General features: G+C 43.4%; 1 protein-coding gene across 2 annotated transcripts in view; it reads right to left on the bottom strand.

The window, feature by feature from the left end:
* Positions 1 to 27,487, bottom strand: part of ZPLD1 (zona pellucida like domain containing 1) — a 109,161-nt gene that overhangs the window by 63,585 nt on the left and 18,089 nt on the right. The window contains exon 1 of one of the 2 annotated variants that reach the window (XM_067002824.1): positions 24,690 to 24,926. The exons of the other annotated variant lie outside the window; for it this stretch is intronic. The gene's annotated coding sequence lies outside the window, so the exon portion shown is untranslated. Of the gene's footprint in view, positions 1 to 24,689; positions 24,927 to 27,487 lie in introns of those variants that run through there. 2 annotated transcript variants of the gene reach the window in all.

The raw sequence follows: 27,487 nt of genomic DNA on the forward strand, positions 1-27,487 counted from the left end.
TTCAAGGTATAGCACAAAAATATTGGCTTGACATTTAAAGAGCCAATAAAACAAGTTTTGCTATGCAAAAGCTCTCTTGAAAATCAACTAGCTAGAAACAGAACAGGGCAGAGGGAGAGAAAAGAGTCAGCGGGAGTTGCCAAAGTTCTAAATGTATAGTCACAGCACCACCATATTAATCTAGTTTTACACAGATCTAATTCCATTGCTGTACTATAACAGACCCGAAAAAAAATGCTAAGACTCGGACTTGAAAATCACGCAATTTTCAAAAGCATTTCTTTCTAGGATGTTATGCCTATATGAAAATGAATCACAGAATGGCCGAGGTTGGAAGGGACCTCTGAAAATCATCTAATCACAGGACCACAGAATTGAGGTCCCTTCCAACCCCTACAATTCTGTGATTCTGTGATCCAGTCCAACCCCATGCCGAGCATGACCACCTAGAGCACGTTGCGCAGGATGGCACCCAGGCAGGTTTTGAATATCTCCAGAGAAGGTGACTCCAAAACCTCTCTGGGCAACCTGCTCCAGTGCTCTGTCATCCCACAGTGAAGTGCCCCCTCATATTTGGCCAGAACCTCCTGTGGCTCAGTTTGTGCGCGGTGCCTCTTGTCCTGTTGTTGGGCACAACTGAAAAGAGACTGGCTCCATACTCTCAATACCTCCCCTCAGATATTCATATAAATTAGAATCCTAGAATCATTAAGGTTGGAAACAACCTCCAAGATCATCTGGTCCAACCATCCCCATACTACCAATGTCACCCACTAAACCACATCCCTAAGCACCATGTCCAATCTCTCCTTAAATACCCCCAGGGATGGTGACTCCACCACCTCCTTGGGCAACCTGTTCCAATGCCTAGCCACTCTTTCTGAGAAGAAATGTCTCCTAACTTCCAACCTAAACCTCCTCTGGCACAACTTGAGGCCATTCCCTCTAGTCCTGTCACTGGTTATCTGCGAGAAGAGGCCAACCCCCAGCTCCCCACACCTTTCAGGTAGCTGTAGAGGGCAATGAGATCTCCCCTGAGCCTCCTCTTCTCCAGACTAAAACACCCCCAGCTCCCTCAACCGCTCCTCACAGGACTTGTGCTCCAGGCCCTTCACCAGCTTCGTAGCCCTTCTCTGGACATGCTCCAGGGCCTCGATGTAGTGAGGGGCCCAAAGCTGAACACAGTACTCAAGGTGCGGCCTCACCAGAGCAGAGTACAAGGGGACAATCACCTCCCTGGTCCTGCTGGGTACACTATTCCTGATACAAGCCAGGATGCCGTTGGCCTTCTTGGCCACCGGGGCACACTGCCAGCTCATGTTCAGGCAAGCATGAAGTACAAAGACTAGTAACAATATTTTTTTTTTAATCTACAGGCTTTTTTATATTATATGATGACCTCACTATTTTGTCTTGCTACCACGCATGTTTCTGAGTATCAGCTCCAGTAAGATATATCAGTATCTTTGTCATTTAAGTGTAATACTTCTTTTTTAAAAATTGAATTAAAACTTCTCATCCAAATACCAATGACAGAATATGTGTGAGTGTGTATAGATTCATAAATGTTACCAATTGCAAAAAGTTTTACGCAACCCTAAAATACATGATTTTCTTCTAGAGTTACAGATTATCCTAAGGGACAACATGAGCCAGTCCAATTACTTCTTACGAGTAAATGGTCTGCTGATTTCAAACCTATTTCCTCTTTATGACTCATTCACAAACCAAACCTATTCCTTGCCGATATGTATTCGCTGTCTACAAATTATTCAGTGAATAATTTATATGAAGGAAATTGACCCTAAGGGTTTGTCCGCAAGCTTGTTTGCTTTTACTGATCCCTACCTATTATCCAATGTGTTTGAGCAGGCTCCTAAGGCACACAACATTATTTCTACTCCCTATGTGAATGAGTGAAAGTAAGCTGCTATTTCAATAGAGGAAAAACAAATCATGAGCCAGGAAGAGGCAATTTTTTTTCCTAGTGAAATGTGATCTTTGCCTAGCTGTTTAGAAGCTGACAGTATTCCCCCAGAAAGCACATCAAGGAGTGTGACCAAACTCACTAACCACAGAAGCAGGGCTAGCAGGGCTCTTCATCAAAGGCAAATCCCATCTCAGACGCACACAGCAGGAACAAGACCAAATCACAACAGCAGTGTGAGAAGCCTCCTCATTTCAAACCTGGCTGAAGCACCAAGAAAGGGGGGTAGAAATTGTGAGGTTCTCAAAATGGCTTCCCTCATTTCAGAACCCCAGCACCACCTTCCAGGCTACACACCTCTCTACTGAAGACAGCAAGACCATACACTTTGCACGCATTTGTTAAGCAGTTCCCTGGCATCAGGGCAACCCCACCTCTTTTTTTTTTCTTTTTTTTTTCTGTTGGTGTGGGTTTTTTTTGTTTTTTTTTTTTGCTGTGTTACCCACTGCTGTGCAAACAGTGAACCAGCAGAACCCCTCCCAAATACGCACATCACGTTCTCCAAAAAAGCATAGCTGTTTTTGAAGGCATTGCATTCACAGAACTTGAATATTCCTGAAGTTCACTAGTTTAAGATTGTTCCATCTTTACCTCAGCTTGGTTAGAGAAATAGGAGAACCTATAGGCCTTGGGAGAGAAGCAGAGAGCACAATGCTTAAAACCAGGGTTTAACTGAAATTCAGGTACTTGTTCAGGAAGACACTGCGCTGATCAATTTAGCAGACACACTGAAGGCCTGACTCTGCCTTATTGTGAGCACTGAAGCCCAAGCCCACAGAGCAGCCAGCACTTGGTTATTCTGATGCAATAGCAGCAACTCCCACAGCATGCTGCATTAAGACTAAGACACCCAGCATGTGGCAGGACTATACCCACAGGTAAAAAAAAAAAAAAAAAAAAAAAACCCACTTGGGGAATGCCATTGCCCTTAAAAGATCTCACAGCCTTCCTTAGCTTTTGGTCCAAACCAAGACTGCATTACACAAGATTATTTTTTTTTTAAATAAAAAGCAATCATCTTATGACTTAAATGCTATACACAGGCACCACCAGTGAAATAGCTGCATATCTGTTGGTAGCTTTTTTTCTCCTTTCCTTCATGTGTGTATATAATAGAAATTTTTACACTGGAATTATGTAATGATAGCAATATTGACTCCTTTTTCAGTCTACAGAAGATTAACAGTCCCTTGAGGGTTATATTGACCCTGGCTTCACTCTCACCAATATTTACCTCTCAGGTCAATGAATCTTGATGCTGAATACAACAGAAGTCAATACCTGCTTATTATTGTTAGAATAAGAATTATTGAGAAGGTTTATGAACACAAGGTTGGTGCCTGCCAACACTACAGCAGTTAAGGCATCTGTCAATGTTTCCATTATGTCTGTCTTTTTTTCCAGGGCTTCATAACTCACTAGAAAAACCTGTCTCAAGTAACAACAAAAAATGCTGTCTGAAGACTCAATAATCAAGCCTGTTCTTATAAAATATTTCTGACAAGCATATTTTAAGATTTCAGACAGACATATGCCAATATTCAAAAGTTTTATAAATTCAAGTGCATAAACCTGGACTTCACATCAGAGTAACAGATTTGGGGGGGGGGGGTGTTCTGTTTTTAAATATTTAGTGCAAGTTTTAGAACTTCATTCAAGTTTCCTTGCATTTCTTTGTCAAGAGCTGATCCCTCCACGGTATGCAGTATGTTTGGTCCTCTGTTCTCTTTTTCTTTTTTTTTTCATGAATGATAGGCTAGAAAATGAGCTCCAGAGCTCAGCTGTTCACGGGTTTCCAGTTAGAGACATAGTAGAAGACTAGCAAGGTAAAAGCTCTACAAAAAGGACACCAGCAGCCACAAAATCCATCCATAAATCCAAATCCTGAGGTAGGAAGAAACAACAGTAAAGTTTTAAGAGTATATTGTGGAAGAAAGCATCAGGGAAGGAGTATAGTACTTCAACCTTGAAAATAAAGGTGTGGGAAACATGCAGCTTTGACACAATCTGTGGCAAACACAACACATTCTCAGTTACACAGATCGGGGCTGCCCATCCTTACTGCTCATGCTAGCAAGACCTGTCTTCACACAGATAAGGAACACTAACACAAATTTATACTTGTTCAATTTTATTCCACTAGTAAATCCCAGAAATGTCTCAAAGCTATGAATAACAGCTAAATTTATATTAGAAATCCTACTTCCATGCATTGGTTGAATGCAAATTCAGGCAAACATCAAGATTCAAGACCCTCCCACCTTATCCATCCCATAGATTTATTCATTTCCACTTCATCCAGTAACACCTTCCTCTTCACCCACTATTTCTGTTAGTAGCTCTCAGTCAGGTGACTGAGAAACTGCTTCACAGCTGAGCCTTCATAAACATTAGGATGTACAAGGCATTGAAGCTTTGGGCAAAAACCACCAGCATAAATTTAAGAGGAACACCTTAAGCATCTTCCAATTGTCTACTTTCTAACTGCCTTAAAAAGCAGATAACTACTGGGTTTGGCTGGGATAGAGTTAACTTTCCCTGCTGCAGCCCGTACAGTGCTGTGCTCTGCACTTGTAGCTAGAACAGCACTGGTATCACACCAGCGTTGTGTCTGCTGCTGAGCAGTGCTGCACAGCATCAGGACTCCCTCCAAGCCCCCAAGAGCCAGCAGGCTGGGGGTGGGCAAGAGGTGGGGAGGGAACATCACCAGGGCAGCTGACCTAAACCAACCAAAGGTATATTCCACACCATATGATGTCGCACACAGCAATAAAAGGTGGAAAAAGGAAGGAGAGGATGGACAGGGCTCTCATTGTGAAAACACCTGTCCTCCCAAACATCGGCTATGTGCATTGAGGCCCTGCTTCAAGGACATGGTCAAGCACGGCTCGTTGGTGGGAAGTAGAGTAACTTATTTCCTCTGCACTTCAACATGGCCTTTACTTGTGTGGCTTTTTTTTTTCTCCCTTTAGTTAAACTATTTAATTTATAATAATTTTCCTTTAATTATTTTTCCTTTAATTAAATTATCCTTATCTTAACCCATGAGTCGTTTCTTTCTTCTTCCCCTCCTCTTCTGAGGAGGGGAAGTGAGAGAGCAGTTGTGGTGGAGTCCAGCTGCCTAGCAAGGTAAAACCACAACAGTAATATACACAGGGTTAGGTCTACACGATTTTATGATTTTCTGATCAGTAAAGCATGCTGTCGTGAACATGCATTTTCCACCAAGTCCAATATCCTTCTGGAGTTACAATGCTTCTCTAAGGACTGACGTCTGCCTTTCTGTTTAATAACCTGCCTCCTCTTCAATCTTCTGCTGTAGACAGAAGGGGGTGTTTCTGTTTGTTATAGTTAGGCGTAAAAACTCAGAATAGATTTTTCTAGTCAGTTAACCATATTCTTGAGGGAAAACATAAGGTACTATAATTATTAAAGAGCACTCTCAGTAATACTCACATCTTTATCACGTCAACCCTTTGCCAAAAAAATAAGATTTATAGCAAAAGCCACTTACATTTCTTCTTTGCAGAACAAAGCCATCTGCCTCAAATATACTATCAGCCCCTACTAGATGAATTCACACATACTTTAAAGCCCCAGAGTAACCATTAGAATGGAAATTGGACACTGCTTGTCATTTGCAAAGCTTTCTTAACTGGAGAAGCTTCCCATTTGTTCAATTAAATGTTTGTATGTGCAATACACTTCATGAAATTTATCCCAAAACAGTGAGGACTGAAATAATGCTGGAGGCAGACGGCACAGCTGTTCCGCTTAGAGAGCTATCCTCAGCAATATATGAAATGATGGACAGGACTAAGAAGCAAGAGCAGAAGTACAGTCCTACGAAGAACATCATCCATGGATATTAGCAATGAGCAAAACATTTCAACTCCAGTTTTCTCTCCCCTGTTGTGCATAGCTGCCCAACTCATTTGGGTTTGTCCAATTAGAACATACTGATTTAATTCAGGAAGCCATGTAAGGTTTACCTTAAGAGAATCCATCCCCCTGCTTTAAAAGCTAAGGGAGTCTGAAAACCTGTCTGTCACGTTGCAACAAGGCGGCAGGTATCTGTAAGGGCTGATGAGGCAGGATGCATTCAAAAGAGACAGACACCATTAGGAACAGAGCAAGTTCAAGCTGCCACTTATTTGCATGCCTCACGCAGAACAGAAATCATTGCACTGTGTTCCAGATGCTGCAAACCTCAAGATGCACATCTAGGGCTCATAATTAAGACTGGCAGACCTTTTCATAGAGGAAGAGGGAAAACAGCCAAAGCTATCCTAGCCAGTCTGCATCCACTGAGATTTCTGGGGTGCTGGCCTGTTCTACCATCTCAGTATCAGGAAGGTCACCTTTTCAAAAAAGGGTGTGCGAGGATATTCCCCTGCAGATTGACAGTTTGAAAGGACTTAATGAGAGCATACCTTTCTGTACAGCACTGAGACTAAGGCTGCAGATTCAATAAACTGAATGAGCAAAGTAATCAAACTTATTTAAAAACAATTTCCAGCCCTCATAAAAAATAATAATTAAAAAAAAAAAAAAAAAAAAACAGAATAAATGGAAACAGATTTAACAAACAAAAATAGGATGGTAGGAAAGGTTTCCATCCAGGAAAGCAAGGAATGAGGATTACACCATACATTCACACATATGCACAAAGCTCTTAAAAGGTTTTACTTGGGCACCTAACAAACTGTTTAGGACAATAGGGTATATTCCCAGCCCCACATCAATAGCATTGATACCTCAGGACTGTAGTCACCTCTTGTGTAGATTTAACAAAAGATCAACAGCCAAAAATACAAAAGTTAGTAGCCCAAAATCATTTTAAAGAAGTAGAGAGGCCACAAGACAGGTCTCACCTTCTTCCTTTCCTCCGCCTGCACCCAGACATTTCTTTGTCCTTTGATCCTACAGCCTATGCACAGAGACCTTTACAGCTGGATCTCTGCTGGGAACTCACTCTGTGGCAGTTCAAAACTAAGAGGTGCAAAAGTGTTTTGCACAAACTCTCAGCGAGGTGAAGAAAGTTCTTTGTGGTGCCATGTGACAAACCGCAAGGGGAGAGAATGCTGAAAAGCTGAAAACTAGACCCCAGTTCACCAGAACATCCATAAATATCTGCCATGTTTAAAAAGGTTCAGATGGAGACTATTATGCCTAATGCCTTAAGAATTATTAGAGGCAAAAAAAAAAAATACTGCCAGTGCACAAATAAAGGAGGTGAAAGGGGACTTAAAGAAATCCTTCGCTAGGCAGAGTGCCATTCATTTCCCATGACAGTTAAGGGGCACCAGGTCATACATTCAGTACTGTATTACTTAAAACATTTTCCGTCCTTGCTGCTTCAGTATAAATGCTTCCCTCCCCAGCCAGCTCTTACCCACTGGTAATTCTATAAAAGACATGCCCTCAGGGACAAGTTTCTAATAATGTTCTAAACTTGCTTTCCAAGCACTTACAACAATTGCAAGAGCAATTTTAAAATAATAAAAGAAGTAAATTCATAGGACTCAACCTCTTCTTTATTTGCAAGGAACTTGGGTTGTGCAGGAATTACTGCAAACTAAGTCACCACAGAAGAAATATCTTGAGTTTCTAACTCATGTTCTCTCCTAAGTCATAAGCACACATTACTATAAACAGCACAATGCATGGAAACTGCAGAAATTAACAGAAGCAATTGTCCTACTTTACTGGTTTCGTGCCCTGGCTTCATTTCAGCTACACCTTAAAAGCCAATATCCTCAGATGATGTCCAATAAATCTAAACACATAAAGCAGCTAATCAATTATTTTCCGAAGACAACTATGGAAATCGTCATAAGTGTATAAATGAAGAGCTAAACCAGAAGAAATTCAGTTTCTGCAGAATACCCCTACAAAGCATCAGTGGAAGGCTGGCTTAAAAGCCTGCAGAACCAGGGGGAATCACCGTACCATCGAAGTACCACTTCTGTAAGAGCAGTCCTATATTCCTTCCCAACATCCATCCCCACAGCCTTCTCTCTCTTCATGAGGCAAGATCTGGAAGCCAATTACACCCACAAATACAGCACCCTGATATTGGCAGCTGCCCACTTTCAAACACTCATCTTTCTCTACCCAGACAAAACATCCCTCACAAGGGCTTCTTTGGCTTTGGGTCCCTCAGTACGTGCCCAGTATTCACCAGCTCCTGCTTTTGACTTTTGGGGAATGAGGGAAATTCAGCTCACAGCTACATAAATGCGACCCAGTAACTCAGTTCTACCCTCCTAAATAGCAAAAAAACATTTGCAGAGGTCAGGGCAGAAACTATGTAGCTACAACAGATGCAAACCCAATCAATAGAGACGGAAGAAGATACAGAGAAAATTCCTCGCCGTAAGGCCTTGAGATGATGCAGGAGACAGGAACGAGACTGCTGACATGTCTGTGAAACAGGCAGTGGAAGATCAACTGCTATCTGTCTCCTCTATACCTTGTTTAGGAGACCTTCTACTTTCCACCACAAAAAAATAAGCAAGGAAATCACAGGTAGTTGGAAAAAAGCTTCTCAGTCACCCACAGACACACCCAGTTATCTCCAACCTATGGCAAGCCACCACAGTGACAAAAAGCACTTTCATTTATTTCTTTTTATTATCAAGAATTAAAGGAAAGGTTCAGCTCCTTCAAAGAGAACTGGAATAAGCCTTCCACCATGGAAACTGTAGTTATCAGAAACAAACTAAAAATAGTAGTTTCTTATTCCACTCCCTCAGGGAGGTTCATGTGCCCTACTGGAGCCTAACACGCCCCCACTCCCCCACTCCCAGTCCCCCATCCCCATCCCTCCCAGTCCCCCAAGCTATAGGAGAGGCCTCAGTGCCTCACCCCACAGAATGACCAGATTCCAGCACTATGGCTGAGCTCTTTGGTGTCACTAGGCCAAGCTGTGGCCTTCACAATGAACACTTGTCTACACTGCCAGGGCTGTTAGATAAAAGGGAAATATCTGGCTGTCACCACAGGACCTCTCTCAATTATTTTTTCAATTGTCTTGGGAATCCAGAGAGGTCCCAGTTGACTAGAAGGTGCAAATGTGGTCCCAATTTTCAAGAAGGACGAGAACAAAGAACCTAGCAATTACAGGCCTGTCAGTTTCACTTCAGTGCCCATAAAATTATGGAGAAGATTATTCTGGGACTTAAAGAAAAACACCTGAAGGACAGTGCAGTCATTGGTCAGAGCCAACATGGGTTCACTAGGGGAAGATCATGTCTAACAAACTTAATTGCCTTCTACGACAAGATCAACCAGCTAACTGACCAAAGGAAACCAGTCAACGTACTCTTTACAGATTTCAGTAACACTTTCAGTACTCTCTCTCACAGTATCTTTCTGGCCAAAGTGACTAGAATACAGTTTGATAAAAGCATGATAGAATGGGTCAACAATTGGTTGATGGGTTGGGCCCAGAGGGTTCTGCTAAATGGGGTTATATCGGGCTGGCCAACTGTTGCTAATGGGGTTCCCCAGGGCTCCATTTTGGGCCCTGTTCTCTTCAGTGTTTTCATAAATGATTTGGATGAAGGACTTGAAGGTTTTTTGAGCAAGTTTGTGGACAGTACCAAATTGGGTGGAGCTGTTGACTCCATCAAGGGTGGTGAGGCCTTGCAGAGAAATCTGGACAAACTGAAGAGCTGGGCAATCACCAACAACATGAATTTTAACAAGAGCAAGCATCAGATTCTGCACCCAGGAAGGGACAACTCTGGCTATATGTACAGACTGGGGGACAAGATGCTGGAGAGCAGCCCCACAGAAAGGGATCTTGGGGTTTTAATCAACAGTAAGCTGAACATGAGCCAGCAGTGTGCCTTGGTGGCCAGAATGGTCAACCGTATCCTGAGGTGCATCAAGAACAACACTGCCAGTCGGTCAAGAGAACAGATTGTCCCACTCTGCTCTGGGGCATTTTCACCCTGAGTACTATGTGCGGTTTGGGGCACCACAGTATAAGAAAGACATTAAACTGTCAGAGAGTGTCCAAAGGAGGGTAACAAAAACGGTAAAGGGTCTAGAGTGTGTAGTGGGTTTACATGGCAAGGTTTTAGTAGTGGGGTCTGCAGGGTTGGCTTCTGTGAGACAAATCCAGAAGCCACCCTTTGTTAGATAAAGTCCAGTTTCAGACTGCTCCAAAGAGACCTGCTGCTGGTCACAGCCAAGCCAATAATCAACGTTGTTTGTGCCTCTGTGAGAATAGATTTAAGAAAGGGAAAAAAACTGCTAGGAACAGCAGCTGAGAGTGATGAGTGAGAACCAGCCCTGCAGGCCCCAAAGTCAGTGCAGCAGGAGGTGGTGCTCCAGGCACGCAGCAGCAGTTCCCCTGCGGCCTGTGGAGAGGCCCCTGGTGGAGCAGGCTGTCCCCCTGCAGCCCATGGGTCCCACATGGAGCAGATCTCCACGCTGCAGCCCGTGGAGGAGCCCCCGGTGGAGCAGGTGGATGTGGCCTGGAGGAGGCTGCGGCCCATAGAGAGCCCCCGCAGGAGCAGGCCCCGGACCGGAGCTGCAGCCCGTGGAGAGGAGCCCACGCAGGAGCAGGGGGTCTGGGGGGAGCTGCTGCCCGTGGGGGACCCATGCTGGAGCAGTCTGCTCCTGGGGGACAGACCCCGTGGTACGGAGCTGTGTGGGAGCAGTTCTTGAAGAGCTGCTGCCTGTGGGCAGCCCCCACAGGCTCAGTTCAGGAAGGACGGCATCCCGTGGGAGCGACCCCACATGGAGCAGGGGCAGAAAAGTGACTATGAAGGTGCTGCAGAGACAAAGCATCAGGGAGTGACCACAGCCGACATTCCCCTGTGCTGCTTGGGAGGCAGGAGGCAGAAGATGGTAGATGTGGGGGAAGGTGTTTTTAGTTTTTGTTTCTCGCTTCTCTAACTTGTTAGTAACAGGCAATAAATTTCTCTAATCTCCCTATGTTGAGTCTGTTTTGCCCATGGCAATAACTGTTCAGTTATCTCCGTGTCCTTAGACTCAACCCTTGAGCCCTTTTCATCGTGTTTTCTCCCTCTTCCCCTTTGTTTGGGTTGTGGTGGGGTTCAGCTGCTCACCTGAATAAAACCACCATAGAGGGGAAGATGTATGGGAAGCAGCTGAAATCACTTCAATTGTTCAGCCTGGAAAAGAGGAGACTGAGGGGAAAACTCATCATGGTCTATAACTTCCTCACGAGGGGGAGTAGAGGGGAAGGCACTGATCTCTTCTCTCAGGTGACCAGCAACAGGACCCCAGGGAACAGCTTGAAGCTGTGACAGGGGAGGTTCAAGCTGGATATGAGGAAAAGGTTCTTCCCCGAGAGGATGGTCAGGCACTGGAACAGGCTCCCCAAGGCAGTGGTCACAGCCCCAAGCCTACTGGAGTTCAAGAAGCATTCGGACAACACTCTGACATATGGTTTATTTTTTTTGTGTGGTCATCTGGGGACCCAGGAGTTAGAATTCATTATCCTTGTGGGTCTCTTCCAACCCGGATATTCTACAATTCTATGAAATAACCAATATAGCTCTGCTTTTCACTGATCTTCTGATACCAGAAGAATCAGCAGCAGATGAATGCTACAACTTGCAAATGACACCAAGTTGGGAGGAAGTGTCAATCTGCCAGAGGGTGGGAAGGCCCTGCAGAGCGACCTGGACAGGATGGGTCGATGGACAGAGGCCAATGGGATGAGGCTGAGCGTGGCTAAGTGTCGGACATTACACTTTGGCCACAACAACCCCATGCAGTGCTAGGGGGAGAGTGGCTCAAAAGCTGCGCAGAGGAAAATGATCTGGGGGTGTTGGTCAACACTCGCCTGAACATGAGCCGGCAGTGTGCCCAGGCAGCCAAGAAGGCCAAAGGCATCCTGGCTTGTGTCAGGAATAGTGTACCCTGCAGGACCAGGGAGATGATCATCCCCTTGTACTCTGCTCTGGTGAGGCCGCACCTCCAGTACTGCGTTCAGTTTTGGGCCCCTCAGTACAAGGACATTGAGGCCCTGGAGAATGTCCAGAGAAGGGCTATGAAGCTGGTGAAGGGCCTGGAGCACAAGTCCTGTGAGGAGCGGTTGAGGGAGCTGGGGGTGTTTAGTCTGGGGAAGAGGCAGCCCAGGGGAGACCTTATTGCTCCCTACAACTACCTGAAAGGAAGGTGAGAGAAGCTGGGGGTCAGCCTTTTCTCACAGGTAACTAGCAATAGGACTAGAGGGAATGGCCTCAAGTTGTGCCAGAGGAGGTTTAGCTTGGAAGTTAGGAGACATTTCTTCTCAGAAAGAGTGGCTAGGCATTGGAACAGGTTGCCCAAGGAGGTGGTGGAGTCACCATCCCTGGGGGTATTTAAGGAGAGACTGGACATGGTGCTTAGGGGCATGTTCTAGTAGGTGACAGTAGTGGTAGGAGGATGGTTGGACCAGATGATCTTGGAGGTGCTTCTGTGATCCTAACTCTGGGGAACAAACAAGTACCAAATTGGCTAAAAGACCGTATTAGTCCATAGGAACTTCTAAGGAATTAAGGAAATGCTCATTTCTACTAAGAAAACAACTAAATTGCTTGTTGTCAGACTATTTCACCTTCTGGGGGGATCCTTGTATCCGGGGCCTTAGACTTTTCCATTACTGTCTCTATTACAAGGCTACTTGCTAGTTCACACTGCTGTTGATACAGTGGTTACAAGTGATACATCAGGCACACTTTCAGTGATATTTAGAAGTTATTTTACCCAGAGCTTAAGATGCAGTTTCTTTCAGATTTCAGTGTCTGGCCCCCAAAGCTTCTTGCTTAAACTGGAAAGGGTTCATCACCTTTGAGAGAGTCCCTACACCAGATCTCAGTGTATCAGTTCTGCCACTTCCATAGAATACTCAACTCCCTGCTGCAACATTCTCTACTTACAAGTTGTGTTGTTTTCCATTAAAGTCGAAAAATATCCAAGAGTAGGGTTAGGTCTGTACAGCATTTTAAAACCATTAGGTTGGCAGCGATACTATAGGTAGCCCATTAAAAGGGGATAAATTTGGATCTATTGTTACACCCCAGAAGTGAGAAGTAACTCTTCACTGCAAACTGGAAGTCTGCAACTTTCATTTTCCAGTGTTTACCCTTGACTATATTACGCTATAGGAAAATAGGAAGTCGGGGACCACTACAGTCTACCAGCAGTAGAAATGTCAAAACCTTGGACTTCTCATGAACGATTATCTCATTCCTTGAACAATGAAGCTACATGAATTTTGCATGTTTCCTCAAGCATTTTACTTTATTGCAAGAATAACAGTTCCATTATTTCAAAATACATTGAATACTTTTCATCACCCATAATAAAATGGCTGCCAGAAGGTAACATAGGCCATGATCAGAAGAGGAAACAAAAATGCTTAAATCACTTATCTATAAGGAAATCCCAAATGAATTTAGAATATATACCCTTACATCAGAACCCAGAGAGGATTTTCTTTAAAATATATTGAGGTCCTTGCATCAATTTCACATGACCATTCATATAAAGGTAGTAGGACGCTACATGTATATTTAAACCCTTTAGTTAAAATTGAAAAACTTTATCAGCATCACTGAGGTAGAGCTATGCTTAAGAAAGAGAAACTCAGTGCACTAAACTACTAGAAACTAATTTGACCAGCAGTATCAAAAGCTTTGCTCTGAACACCACAAAAATGTGAGAGCAAAACTGATGGTGTGTGACCTACAGTGGTTTGCCTCTGACCCCATTCTTCACCTCTTCTTTCACTAATCCTGATTTTAATTATCTACAAATTTGTACTCACTCAAGGCTAACACTTAATTTATCTACAGAAATTCAAATCATCCCCATGTTAAAATTAAGTTTCTAAAAAGGACAGGTCTGTCAGCCTTAATGAGATCATTATTATTCATATTAAGCGTGGTTGAAAACGCATTAATAGCAAAATGCTTCCTTTCAAGAGAACCCGAAAGATACAAAGCACCACTTGCAGTTAAACTCGCAGTTTGGGACCACTTTGTCATATAAAACAAATGTCTTCCAGACCTATAGAATCCTGCTCTAAAGGACATTAAATGCATCCCAACTACATTTCCTGACACAAAACAACCTAACAAACCAAAAGAACAAAAGACTTGAGGCTTTGCTCCCAACCCAAGAAGGTGAAGGTACTTGGAAGGGCTCTTACAATGAAATATTCTCATGCCATACATCATCTTAGTATTGAACGACACAGATAACCATGCCACATTTTAAGAATTTGGTCTGGAGGTGGCAGGTAAGCAGGCCTGCATTACTCAGTGACAAAGTTTACAATTCACTTAAGGGATGCTCTAAAACTCATTCCAGAAGATGGAAAGTGTCTATAATCTGAAGGCATGGAAACATACTCTAGTAATGAAAATGACACCTACGTATTAAGCTCCTCAGAAGTGTGAACAGCTAATTGGAAAAGTGGACTCATTCTTAAGGAACTTCAGATATTCAAGACTAGGAGAACCACTGAGTCTTTATGTTGGAAAATATCTTCAAGATCATCTAGTCCAACCTGGCGTGGATCATTTAATTCCATGTCCTTTCCAAGACAGAACAAGCAGTAACTGTGCAGATCCTGATAGAAGTAAGCCGATCTGCTGTTACTAAATAGGCCTGTTCAGGTCCTCCAGTGCTTGGCTCTTCTCAGGAACCAGAAAAGGTTCCTCTCTCACAGCTTATACAAGTGCTTCTTGGCCGATCACTACAAACACATATTATTCTCTTCCTCCATGTAAGAGGCTTCTCAAGAACTTTTCTTATCCCCAGTGCTGGCATTCTATTCTCTAAACAGCTCCGTCTGTTCCCATCTGCCTGCTTTTATACTAAACAGCAGTCAGCCGCCACTCCCTGACATGACAAGAAACAGGAGCATGACCATGCACCTCACTGCCCGCCATCTTGGTTCCAGCCTCCACGCTGAGGTGGAGGCAGCCTTGGAGCTGGGAGGCAGCAGCCGACAGCCACCGAGGAGTGCTGCGGCTCCAGCCTTACCCTTTTGACACCCCCAGACTCCACTTGGCTGCCCCGTAGCCCGAGCTCCCTCCCCGCGTGGGCTTTTAACAGATAACGAGCCCACAGCCGCCCCAAAATGGCGGCGGCGCGTTCCTTGTCGGGCAGCGCCCCCTGGCGCCCGCCCCACCCCCGCTTTCTCGCCCGCCCTGTCCCCGCCGGCTGGGCCGGCCTGAAGCAGGGAAACCGCAGCCTCGAGACCCTTTGGCTTTATTCTCAAAATGGAGGCCGCAAAGTCCACCCAGTGCTGGAGCAAATAGGGGTTCCCTCACGGAGATGTTCACAGTCCCCACAGCCGGGGACATTCGGCCAGCAGCGCTGGGTGGCTGTGGGGGAATGGACCTGTCAGGCAGGGGCAGATTGTGCTGGTGTCTAAGTGTACTTATAACAGTGGGGAAAAAAAAAAACGTTTAAAATGATGAAAGATGGAGTTAATGCTCAAAATCATCAAGACAGCTCACCAAAACACTGTAACAGTAGGATCGTCGGTGTCTGGTGTCAGTCTTGGCTGCTGTGTAGTCTGTCCTTGAAGACCTCCAATTGCAGACTGCAGTTGCTCAGAGCACAGAGTCCTTCTTCCCATCCTTTCCATCTTAATCACCACCAATTTCTCCTGCCACCTTACCTAAATCTCCGCTGCAATTCAGATCCATCAAGTCTTGTCTATTCACCACAGAGACAGAACAGATTGTTTCCCTCCTCTACAATAGCCTCTTACAAGCTTCAAGGCATTCTCTGACTCTTCAGGGGATGATATTTTCTGACCAAAATACTGTCGATTCACTCTGTCCTCTGTCACAGATCATGCTTTCCACATTGAACCTTCCCGTGTACTCTCCACTGAGCTCTCCCTGAGATGCACATCTAACCCAGAGAGCTCTGTGCAGCACGCCATGTACTCCAGCAGTGCAAGTACAAATGCTTCATCTATCTGATGGATTGTAGTCTGTTACTATACACTCTAGTAAGATATTTGCCTCCTTCCCTTATGGTATAGCACTACCAACTCAAATGTTGCTTGTGATGCATCGTCATGTGCTACATCCTCTTCTGTAGGATGGATTAGGGTTATACCCACTGAGTTATTCCCCCATTCTGCTTATGTGCAATAAATAACACCTGCTCAAGTGAAGTACCTCATACTTTTTCTGCCAAATTTTATTTTGCTTCTTTCCTTCCATTCCATTTCTCTATCACACACACAGTTCTCCTGATTTCTCAAGCTAATCTTTAACTTCCAACTTACCTCCAGTGCTTTTGAGCCCAAGAAATTTAAACATCCAGCAGCAGTAGATATAATAACCATCTTAACCATCTTTTTAGCTAACGCTGTCTCCAGAACCCACCCTCCAAGAAGTTATTCCATTTCAGTGGCAAATAAATGTTCTGAGTTCAGTTTCCATCCATCCCTGTGCCTGTTGTATTGCTTTTTCCATTTAAGACACTTGAGTGACTCAGACTCAATTCTGTCTTGACTCAGAGATGTGTACGATCTCTTGATGCCCTTCTTCATCCTCACACCTTAGTTTTACAATGCTTCTGTAACAGACACTATTCAGTAGGAGTTGTCCTACAGTCTTCTGGAAGTAGTGAGTACTCAGAAGTCTCATTGGCTTAATAGAAATTTTAATGGCAGCAACGCCAATGCTCCTTTTCATTGACCTTTGCCTCACTCAACCTGTTGCCAGCCTCTCCCCTAGGGGTCCACACTTCCTGGTCCAGTGGAAATTGTTAATGCTATTCTTCCCACTCCCCAGCACCAAAGCATAACAGACCTAGAGAACAGAGCACTATACAAACAACTTCACTTAAACCAGCATTCTTCATTGTGTCCCAGGCTGCAGAAATATCTATACATTCCACGTGCACTCTGGCACACCTGCTATCACCTGCCTCTTCACAAGCTGCCATGCTAGCTTGTTTTCCTCAAGCCAAGCTAGTATGGAAAATGCTTTCTCAATGAGAAGCAGCATGAGTTAAGCTAATGCACCACAGGAGCAACAGGCACACAGATGACCACATGGACATGACCCCAAGCAGTTATCGTAAGTACCAGGGCTCCAATATAAAAGTTGGCTAAATTTCTCTAGAATGCAAGTCCAGTAACTGAAATAAATGAGGGGGAAAGAAGGGGGAATATTGATTCAGAAATGTTTCTGAAACAATCTGTCAAAGTTCAGTCACTTAAAACTCAATGCACTGTTCAATCCATGGCATGTTTCCCTTTCCTCCTCACCTGTTAGCCGCTTTCAGCAAAGGCAAAGGACTGAGCTCAGAAAATTAAATTCTTGGCATTTTAATGACCAGTTTCAGTGCAATTCCACTTGCATTGCTTAAGGTGGCCTGGAGCTTACAACAATCACAGGATGTGAAAGAGACAAACTTCCGCTGCAGAAGGATCCTTATGAACTAGATTCTCCTTCCAAAAGAAGTGCTCAACTACTAGCCCATGTGTAGTGCTAAGTGGGACCTGCCTTTTTTGTTGACCTACAAATATTTAAGTTATTATCAAAACTGAGATTCAAATCCAAATATTCCTTGTGCCAAGAAGCCGTCACCACTGGGGATAGTTATTCTCTCCAACTCCTAAGTATTTAAAGCAAAGTAAGATATGGCCATCCATGAGGCTGCAGGTGACACCTTGCAACATCCTTTAACCAACAGGAACTTACCTGAGACACTCCTTACTTCCAATCTTTACCCAAGTCAAACCTAGATGTTTAAACCCTACACTTCTCATATCACAGCTGAGGTTTTGTATTGTGATCCGCTCTTCGCTCCCACTCCCCAGTACTGTGACAACCTGAAGTATCAAACCAACTTGCATCAGGAAATTCCTAACAGCAGTGCTTCTGAAATTCACCACTTAAAAAAAATCACCACATTTTCGTAAAACTATTTAACTGTTTTGACTTCACAGTGCTGCAAAATATTAGGAGCCAGATGAAGCTTTATGTTAAAGCAGATAAATCACTTGGTTAAAAAGGGGGGGAGGGAGGGGGAAATGACACACACCCTCAGCTGGCCTTCTAGCACTCTGGATTTCAACAGGAGGTTTGGTAATTACAAAGCAAAGCACTCATCCTACTGACCCTTATATTAATAGCCAACTCAATTTTTGAGCTCATTTTCAAGCCTGCAAGTACTACAGCCATGACTTAGGGGTATCTGGCTGCACACAGGTTCATGGATCTGTGTATTACTGTTCAATATGCTCAATAAACCACATTATATAGAATACCGCCTTTAATTTTTATGGTGATTTTGAGAAACCAGTAGTACAAACACGAGTGCAGACATAAAACTGGTATACTGGCATGAGTTCTGAAACAAGTATAAGTACATGGTTTAATTGCACATCTTCCAGAGGTTATGTACTACCACCTGCATGTGTGTTAAAGAGATATAATAAAAATGCTGCCGAAGAGGAGTTGCTTTGCATGGGCAATAGCCTTTTTTCATAGCAGTCTTACTTTGATTGATGTCAGAACACCAGATCCATTGCTGTGGGTGCTTTTACTAACAGTTTAATAACTGCTGATTTTATTCAGTATATTATATACAGTAAATGGCCTCTTAAACCTGCTATAATGATTACATTCACCCACTGTAATAAATAATCATAACAGACACCCAGAGCTAGATCCTGGCACATAAGCCAACCGTGCAAAGCAGGCTCATAACTGGCTTCAGCAGCTGGCTGAAGATTTTCCCAGGATAAACTGACATCGCTAGAAGTGATTGGAATTCAGAGCAGATGCCTGCCTCCCACCCTATAACACATCTGGGAGGACAGTCACAGGGGCTCAGCAAACTGAGAACCCTACGGCTCTTGCAATAGCCTTTAGCCACAGCAACTACAGCCCTCAGGTGGTGGAGCAACCACTCATGACATGACTTCAGCTCCTTCTCCCATGTGCAGGCTCCTGAACTCATGTTTCACAGGAGAAAGTGCTAACTATGAGCTTAGATCATTTTTTCTAATAGGTATCAGGGAACCTCTCCTGCTTTTCAGAAAGCATCCCTTGGCCTGAGCTGAGAACAAGGGCATTAATCTCAACTAGAGTTAAGTTTCATGGGAAACAACACCCCAGCTCAGGGCCCTTTGCCAGTATTCACAGATGAGCAGTAACAGGACACCCGGAGGGTGTCACCTGAAAACATAGTAGAATGCACTCATCACTGAAGGCCTTTCCCCCCCACCTTAAGCCGTCCGCTTTCTTCCAAAGCATCTTCCCCTCACCATGCCTGAATGCCAGGTGTCAAACTCCAGCGCGGGCCACAATGGTCCTTGGGACCTGCAGCGCAACTCCGACGAAATCATCCAGCAGCTTCCAGCTGTGGCTGGGCTGGGGACGCTCTGCCTTTGGTGCTCTTCTGCTGCCATCTGCAGGGTCTGCCTCAACTGCAGCTCTCTGCCTGCTTTTACTCTTGGCTGCTGGCACCCAGCAGACCCAGCCCTGTGGCATATGCCAAAATACACTGATAGTCACGCCTTGTGCTCCTGACCCATCTCAGGAAATAGGGATGCTTCTGACCTGACACTCAAGAGGCTTAGGTTTTCAGCAGAAAAAAGAGACCAACATAAGTCTAAACCCTTGCAAAGTGCTCAGTTTTACATCGAGTGAGAAAGCAAAGACGCTCTGTTAGTCCCTTAACCCACAACTATACTGAAAGCAAGTTGTGGGACAAAGAACAGTTACCCACACGGGCTACACAGAAGCAGGGGGAATCACTGCCTCCAAAAATTAAAGAGGATTATGCTGCCTAGGAAAAGTTACATCGTTTTATTTACATTAGTAATGTTTTCAGCTGCACAAGCTATAATAAAGGTTGGAATACAAAAATAATCAGATTTTTTGCTTCACTGCACAGGCAGATCATCCTTACAGACAAAGAAGTGTTTCTCACACACAGCTCTCCACACTTTATACAGATGCACTACATTTTGAGACATTCATTTTCTTTCTTTACCTTTCCCTAAAGCATCGACTAATGCAGAAATCAGAATGCCAGATGAGAACAAAGAGGTCTGAGCTAGAAGAGAAGATGCAAATGTAACAAATCTTTGTCCAGTTAGAGGACTTCAAAGGTACTAGTTTCTTGCTACAAAATAAATTGGATATTGAGTTTATGCCTGTGAAGAGCAGATATGCTAGAAAACACTGCTCATTCAGACAAGGGTCTACTTTCATATCTTATACTGTCTCCCTATTCTTTCCCTCACACAGATCCTTTTCCTAGCCCCAGACTGACAGGCATTATCATGCTCAAACACCAGCAAAGCTGACTCCATCCTGCCTCTCAAGCATCCATCTGCACACAAAAGGCAGTGAGAGCACATTGTCTGTTCACCACAAAGCTGCTGCAGTGAGCCCTCCATCAAGCAGCCCAGACAGAGAGGATGTTTTCCCTGTTTGCCAGTTACCATCCCTGCTTAGTCTACCATTTGAATACTTTTGTTCCAAAAGCTATTGCTTTTTCCAAGCGTAAAGAAAACCTGTTTCTTTCCAGGCAGCATCCTAAACTCTCTGGGAATCAGCTAGGAAATATTTTTTGTGACTAAATATGAAAATACTGAAAATGCAACTTGGCCCAAGTCAGCTTTGGCCAGCCATAGCTTTTCAGGGATTTCTGAGACACCACCATTTCCCAGTCTCATTACAAAGACAACTGTCCACAGATGTTCATGTTAAAAAGGTTTTTCCTGTATTATGCAGGTACAACTCAAAGTTAGTTTTTTACCACTCACCCCAGCACACCTTCAAGAACAGGGACAAAGGTCCCCAGTCTAAAGAGAAAGCAGTTTTTTAAGTCTCCCCTGTAGCCCAAAACAGTGAAGAACAAATGACCATTAAGCTTTTTTTCATCTTCACCACCTCGGGGCATTCTCACATTACCTGTCTCCAGGGGTAACCTCACCAGAAAGCATGTGTCCATTTTAATAAAGATAAACTTACAAAAAAAATCCTGCAATTATTTTATAAAGGAAAAAAATAAATTGACCTGTGAAAAAGCCTTTGAAGGACAATACTCAATGCAAGTTTTAGAAGCACCAATGTTATGACATTTGGTTTATGTACTTCTGAAAACCTAAATGTGTCCTAACCAGTCCCTGCAATGCTCTTGCAGGCATTCATTGTTGAGCATGATCACATGCAAGAAACCACTGCAAGCAGAACACCCCAGAGCTCCCCTCACACTCAAAGCTAAGTCACCAGAGCAGACACTAGGCAGAGACAGAACAAGAGTTCAGCTCTGCTTTATTTCCCAGGTTTCTCTTCCAGGGTAAGGAAGCTACCAAGCCTAGCCACCAAGATCTTGAAACAACACAGGGCTCTGGTTGGAAAACACAAGAGCATTGTCTGTGGAAGTCATTATTCCCAATTAACTCAGACTTTTCTGGCCCAGCTACAGGGATGACTCATGTTCACAAAGTAGCTGCTTAGCTGTAGCACATTTAAGATAAAGTCAGGGCCAGTTTCAACTTTCCTTAATATGCCAGGATGTCATTTGTGGTGATCAGAGCCATCAACAAGTTGAGTCACTGCTGAAGCAGGGCCAGATGCCTCTGGAGGAAATAACCTCTGAGTCAAGGGTGCGATGGACAGGCATGGAAGGCACGCTTTGCACCCACGCACTTTTACAATTTGCTCATGTTTGAGTCAGCAGCACAGAGTCAAAAACAGTTCTTATTGCAAAGAATGTTTTGCATTTAGTGAGCACTAGTAACAACTTTCTTCCAGTTATCTGAAGATATAAGCACCCCACAGGCTGTGGGAGAGTGAGGATGTGGACACTTATGGAAGGATGTTATGGAAGATGAGCAGTAATATTCCACACATCCCCCAGAAAACAAATACAAGATAAAACATCACTTCATCCACCTTGCCCATTTGATGCTTATACTACTCCGGATTACAACTGAAGATCACAGATAAATGGATGAACTGATTGTTAGCACTGCCATTGTTGCTGTTAAGTCTGTACATCAGGGAACTTACTGTCTCAAAGGTGTACAGCATTTGTTGGATAAGGGCTTGCTTTCATACCTAACATGCCCAGGATGACCATATTTGCTTTTTCAATTCTCTGGTGGAAGGTGGTAGATAGTGCTATAAGCCAACTGGGACAGGCTGGAGCTTTGGAAGCTTATGTCCTCTGACACCCAACCTGCACTGCTGCTGCACAACTGAGACTCAAGTTGTAGTAGAGCATCTCAGATGCACAGGGTGGCCAAAGTCCCTGCAACTGAGCTTTGCAAATTAGAGAAGTAAACAAATATTAATAAAGCTACTGCAGTATAATATTTACTTTGTCCTTGTTTGAAAAATCTGATCTATTAGAGCTCTTAGTTTACTGAAAATTCTACTGTATGTTTAACAGAAGTACCAATGCTTCTGCAACAATTGTGACTGGTGATTAAATTGTGGCTCCATTTAAAAAAAGGTACACCCCTTACACTGACAGCTCTTCCACTGCAAAACACAGATGCCCACAGTGCTATTTGTGCTGTTTCATCTCACCCGACCTGGTGCCTGCTATCAAGCAAGCTAGTTATCACAGGTGTTTGGTGGTCCTTTTCTTTCAGATGTGCAGATATTAATTCAGAAAGGACCCCTGAGGGAATAGATGAGTCCACGTATAAGCAGCCCAGCAATCCCCAGCTTCCAGTATCTGTTGCAAACAGGCCACTAGAGGCCAGACTCTGCTCACTCAGTATCCTTGCATCGCCTGAGATACACAAGACCTTGTAACAGGCAGCACTTACTTCCCATTTATGATATAAAACGGAGGCAGCTCTGCATATTACAAGATACCACCAACACTCACCTGCTGATCCAGGCGAGTGAGAGCTCAGCTGAGCTAAGAGGGAAAACTTTGCTCACCCTCACTGCTGTCCATCCCACCCCAGGTCCCAGCAGAGGTTCTGGGAGAGCCCTGACCCAGATCCTGCAGATAAGATGTTGTTGTAAACTCTGCTGTGCTGGGGGAAGAGGAGAGCACATCTGCTAACCCAAGAGGGAAGGGCTTACAGTGGGCCCAGGCACTGACTGGTTGTGGAAGTAGCTTTTGGCAGCATGAAAACCCACAGCTGGGACCTAGCTGCAGCAACGTGTCTGCTTGCTCAGGAAGAGTACATCAGGAATGCCTTGTCATTTACAGGATTAGCTGTATCTGTTGTCTGTAGCTGGACACCCTCCTCTAGGTACATGCCCCAGAGAAGCAAAAGCAAAGTGAACAACACCCAGGCTGGTGCCTTCCTCCAGGGGGACACAGCTGTCTCTCTACACTTGGCCCAGGGCACAAACAGCAACCATGTGAAGGACCACCAGCATAAGCTTTTTGTATAAAATCAATTTCTTTGCATTTCCCACAGTCTTTTCACAGCCACAGACAGCAAAAAATGCAGCCTGGACTTCGATAAAAGAATGCAGAAGAAAATGCAATCAGTTATATGGCAGATGCTGATAAAAAAAAATAAATCATTAAAACCTGGTTTCTTTGTTTGAGAGATAATCATCACAAGAAAAGATGAGTGCTGAATAGAAGACAACACATGCAAATGGTATCAGCCATCAACATGCAATAAGGAATGACGCTGACTGTTTAATTAAGAAAGTGTTTATTAATCTAAGTCAAAATTTATTATTAGATCATAGATAAACTGACTGCTGGCAACATCTTGCATCACAGTTGCATTTTGGTCCCACTGTCTCACATAAACCACTGAACATACAATGTAAGTTAATTAAGCACCAAGTACACAGTTTCTCACTGTTATTTTCTATAACATTTCAATTAAGGATTATCTTGGGCATTTTAAAGCCACTATGTGGAGAACTCTGTGCTTTGGTTTGATTAATAATATAATTTCTTCCCATGGTGTTTCTTCCAGCAGTGTGCCCTTATGCTAATCTAAAAAATACCCAGAAGTATTCCACAACACTAGATTAAAGTCATGTAGCATGTTTTTATTACCAGGGTAAGATAAACTATATTGAAGTTATTGCTACAGATTATAGGTAGTTCTCATTAAAAGTGTTGGAAGGGTTCAGTTGATTAATTTCTAAATTACAGAGAATTTGAACACTTAGGAAAATGTCAAAGACGTGAAATTTCGAGTCTTGGGGACGCTGAAAGAGAATCTGTTCCATGTCTGATGCCATCGTTTAATACAGTTACCAATTTCACTTTGTAACTTTAAAAAGCCCACACTAGCCTCGATAAACCTTATGATAAGTATTTGGGGAAAAATGGAACAGCAGCAGCAAACTCATGTTTTTATTCACAAGCCAGACTGTAGCAAAGCTATGTGATGGGAACAAGGAATGCTGCCTGCAGAGCTTGCGGTGACCTTCTCAGAAGAGCACCCATCATGAAAACAGCCTCTCAGCTAACATTGCGAGGACAGAAAATCAAAGTCAAAAATGTAATACCAGGTGAGGATGAGACAAGAACGCAGCTAGTGGTTGAGGAAAGAGAAGAAAGGTTGTCCCAAGCAGACAGATAAATCCTGGGCACCTCCACCACCAAACCAGTTTTCACAAAACTCTCTCCCCAGTTGTTTTCTAACAGCACTAATTCAGTCTGTGGCCAAGATCTACAAGACACCTGTTACCCCTTGTGGTGTTACCTGTTTTTATTTATTCTCAGGCCTTACCACTAAGCATAGTTCCCACGCTCCTTCCCTCAGGTAGGTAAGTGTTTTGCATTTTACCAGGCAGCATTGCAAGCTTCTCCTCCAGCCCCACAGGCCAGATCCACCTTGCAAGGACGTCGAGCAGACAGCCAGAACAACTGCCAGAAAGCATCATGGAGTAGCAGTATTAACACCAGCCAGGTTGGCAGCAGTCTTGTGGCCTTTAAGAAAAAAAAAAAAAAAGGGTTGGAAACAGAAATGCTGAGATATCAATAGGCCAGTTCTTCTTCTTACCCCTGCCAGAGTGATTCTGAAGAATATTTATCAATATGGTGATAGGGCTTCATATATAAAAAAAATATATGAAAGGATAGGGGCTGCAGTAGAAATATCTTCAAAGGAATGCTTTGCTCTTGAAGTTTTAAGTGCATTCTCCCCCCAAAACTAAAATCTACCAATTCCTGTAGCAACACACTCTTGCCAGCCCTGATTTATTTAATTTTCTGGAGGGGAGGGGGGTTCCAGGGCAACAGGGGTGGATTTTTGCAGCAAGAACAGCTTCATTGTCCTATATTTACCAGGGCTCTGGCCTCTTTTAAAGTTTAAGGAAAGACTAATTTACTTAATGGGGGAAATTGGACAACATTTCTAGTTCAGTGATAAATTTTCCCTGGAGCATTTGAGCTGATAACAGTTATCTCTTCCATTTCTCATCCATAAAAAACAGGGTTGAAGCTTCCCTATATATTGAGTTCTGTCACAATGATTACAAAGATACTTTAAACACACAATCTTTGTCCTTAGTAAACTAGGTAGAAAACCAAGATACAATATATTTAAGGGCCTCTTTTCCTTCCTCCTTCTGAAAAAAAAAGAGAAAAGTATTTAACAGGTTTTCCTCTTTCCTCAAAGAGGTAGCCCTGAGCTTAACTACATTAAACACTTTGGTATATTCACTTCACAGCATGTACATAGTGCTTCATATTTTGAATTTCTTACATTTCATTTCACACCCCAGTCCCTCCTTCAATGCACAGCTTCATAGAAAATATTCCGCAGAGCATAGAACATACACTGCTGCCACATTCGGTGGCAGCTAGCTGTCACTTGCTAGAACTAACTCCATTGAGAAATTAGAGTGAAAAGGTGAGGTAACAGTTTAGAAAAAAAAATCAACCAGCTCATTTGTTCTTTCACAGCCAAGGTAATTTTTTTTTCCTGTGGTATCATAAGTTACAGGCTCTGTTTGCCTTGAAAAGATGGGCTTATGTTTGTCTGCCAACACCTGCTCGCTACAGCTCCAGTACAGACACATTGTCATCAGGAAGACTGTCTGCCATCATGGCCCAAAATGATTAAGATCACTAATGACAGGTCCCATTTTTCACTCACAGAGCTAGACAAAAGCCTCTAAAAATATGTATTAAAGAGCTCATTGTTCCAGTCAGAAGAACAGAGAAGGCAGAGCTACAATTAAAGACAGAGTAACCTACCAACCAGGAGTCTCACTTTTTCCCTAGCTCCAGAGTTAAGCAGAAGAACCTGTTCTGCTCTCCTCAGTCACATTATTTACCTTCTCATTTTCCTTTTCTATCCCATTCACCCCCTTCCAGCACACTCAGGAAAAGAATTACCTGCTTAACAGCTTTGCATTGAGTCCTACCACAACAGTGAGCTCTCTCGATAATGGTGAGTTCAACACGTATTCAGCCGTGCTTTAACACAGACAGTCTCCTGTTCAAAATCACAGGAGAAAAAGACAGAACAGCACACACTATTTTTGCTTCCTTTCTGTCTACACATCTGTAAGAACCAGCATGGCAAAAAAAAAAAGCAGTTTTTAAGAAAAATGGTCTAGTAAGCCACATACAGAGTAGGTATATGTATATAGTGCTCTTTCTATTTTATCGTCTATAGAGAAAGAACAAATAAGTTTCTTCCTTTTTGGATAGAAGCTGTAGAAAATAATATATCATAGAAAGGCCAAGGGCCTGCATTCATACCCTGCAGTACTAACTTCAATCAGTCTGAATTTGCTGCATCTGCTGTAGATGTAGGGAGCTTTTCCAGGAAACTGCACTAGAACCTATGTGACAATGAAGAAGTTTAGTGACGTGCCATGGATTTTCAGCTAGATGCAAAAACAGTCAAGTAACTACATTTTACTAGGCAATGTAGATGCCCAAGAATCTCTTTGCATTATGTAATTTTGTACCTTATCTACTCCAAACACGATCCACACTACACATTTTAACCAAGAGCAACCAATCTGAAACAAGATATCAAATCAGATTAAAGGTTCCCTGTCACCTAAACACATAATTTTACAAGTTCACAGGAGCTCTAAAGTCATAGCCTTAACTCTTCACATTATTTACTTAAACACATGCCTGGCTTTAGACAGCTAGCATTGCATACTTAACTAGGCATTTTGTTCCTGGTAAATGACTTCCTGCTTGCAGGTATAGGTATCGGAAGACCTAAGAGTTAGCTTCAGTGTTTGAAGACTTACCAGCTTTGTCATTAGCTTTGCACTTGATAGTTTCACTCCTCTTCCATCCAAGTTTTGTTTTGTTTTTTTTTTTAGTTTAAACTGTCTCTGCAGAGAAGTATAGCTGTGTATGTGCACAAACTTTTCTATGTATAGAAATGTATGTAAGCATACATAGCTCATCTGTAGGCTTACAGAAGTGTGTAATCATGCACATGCTTTGTCTTCTTGTTTCAGAAGGCTGTATCATTTGTTTCTCAGTCTGAAACACTGCTGGGAGAAATACCTTCATTTTGTGCGTTTTATGCTTCTAGCCAAGTTTGCCATT

This window comes from Anser cygnoides, chromosome 1 (assembly GCF_040182565.1).
Source record: "Anser cygnoides isolate HZ-2024a breed goose chromosome 1, Taihu_goose_T2T_genome, whole genome shotgun sequence".
NCBI classification, from domain to species: domain Eukaryota; kingdom Metazoa; phylum Chordata; class Aves; order Anseriformes; family Anatidae; genus Anser; species Anser cygnoides.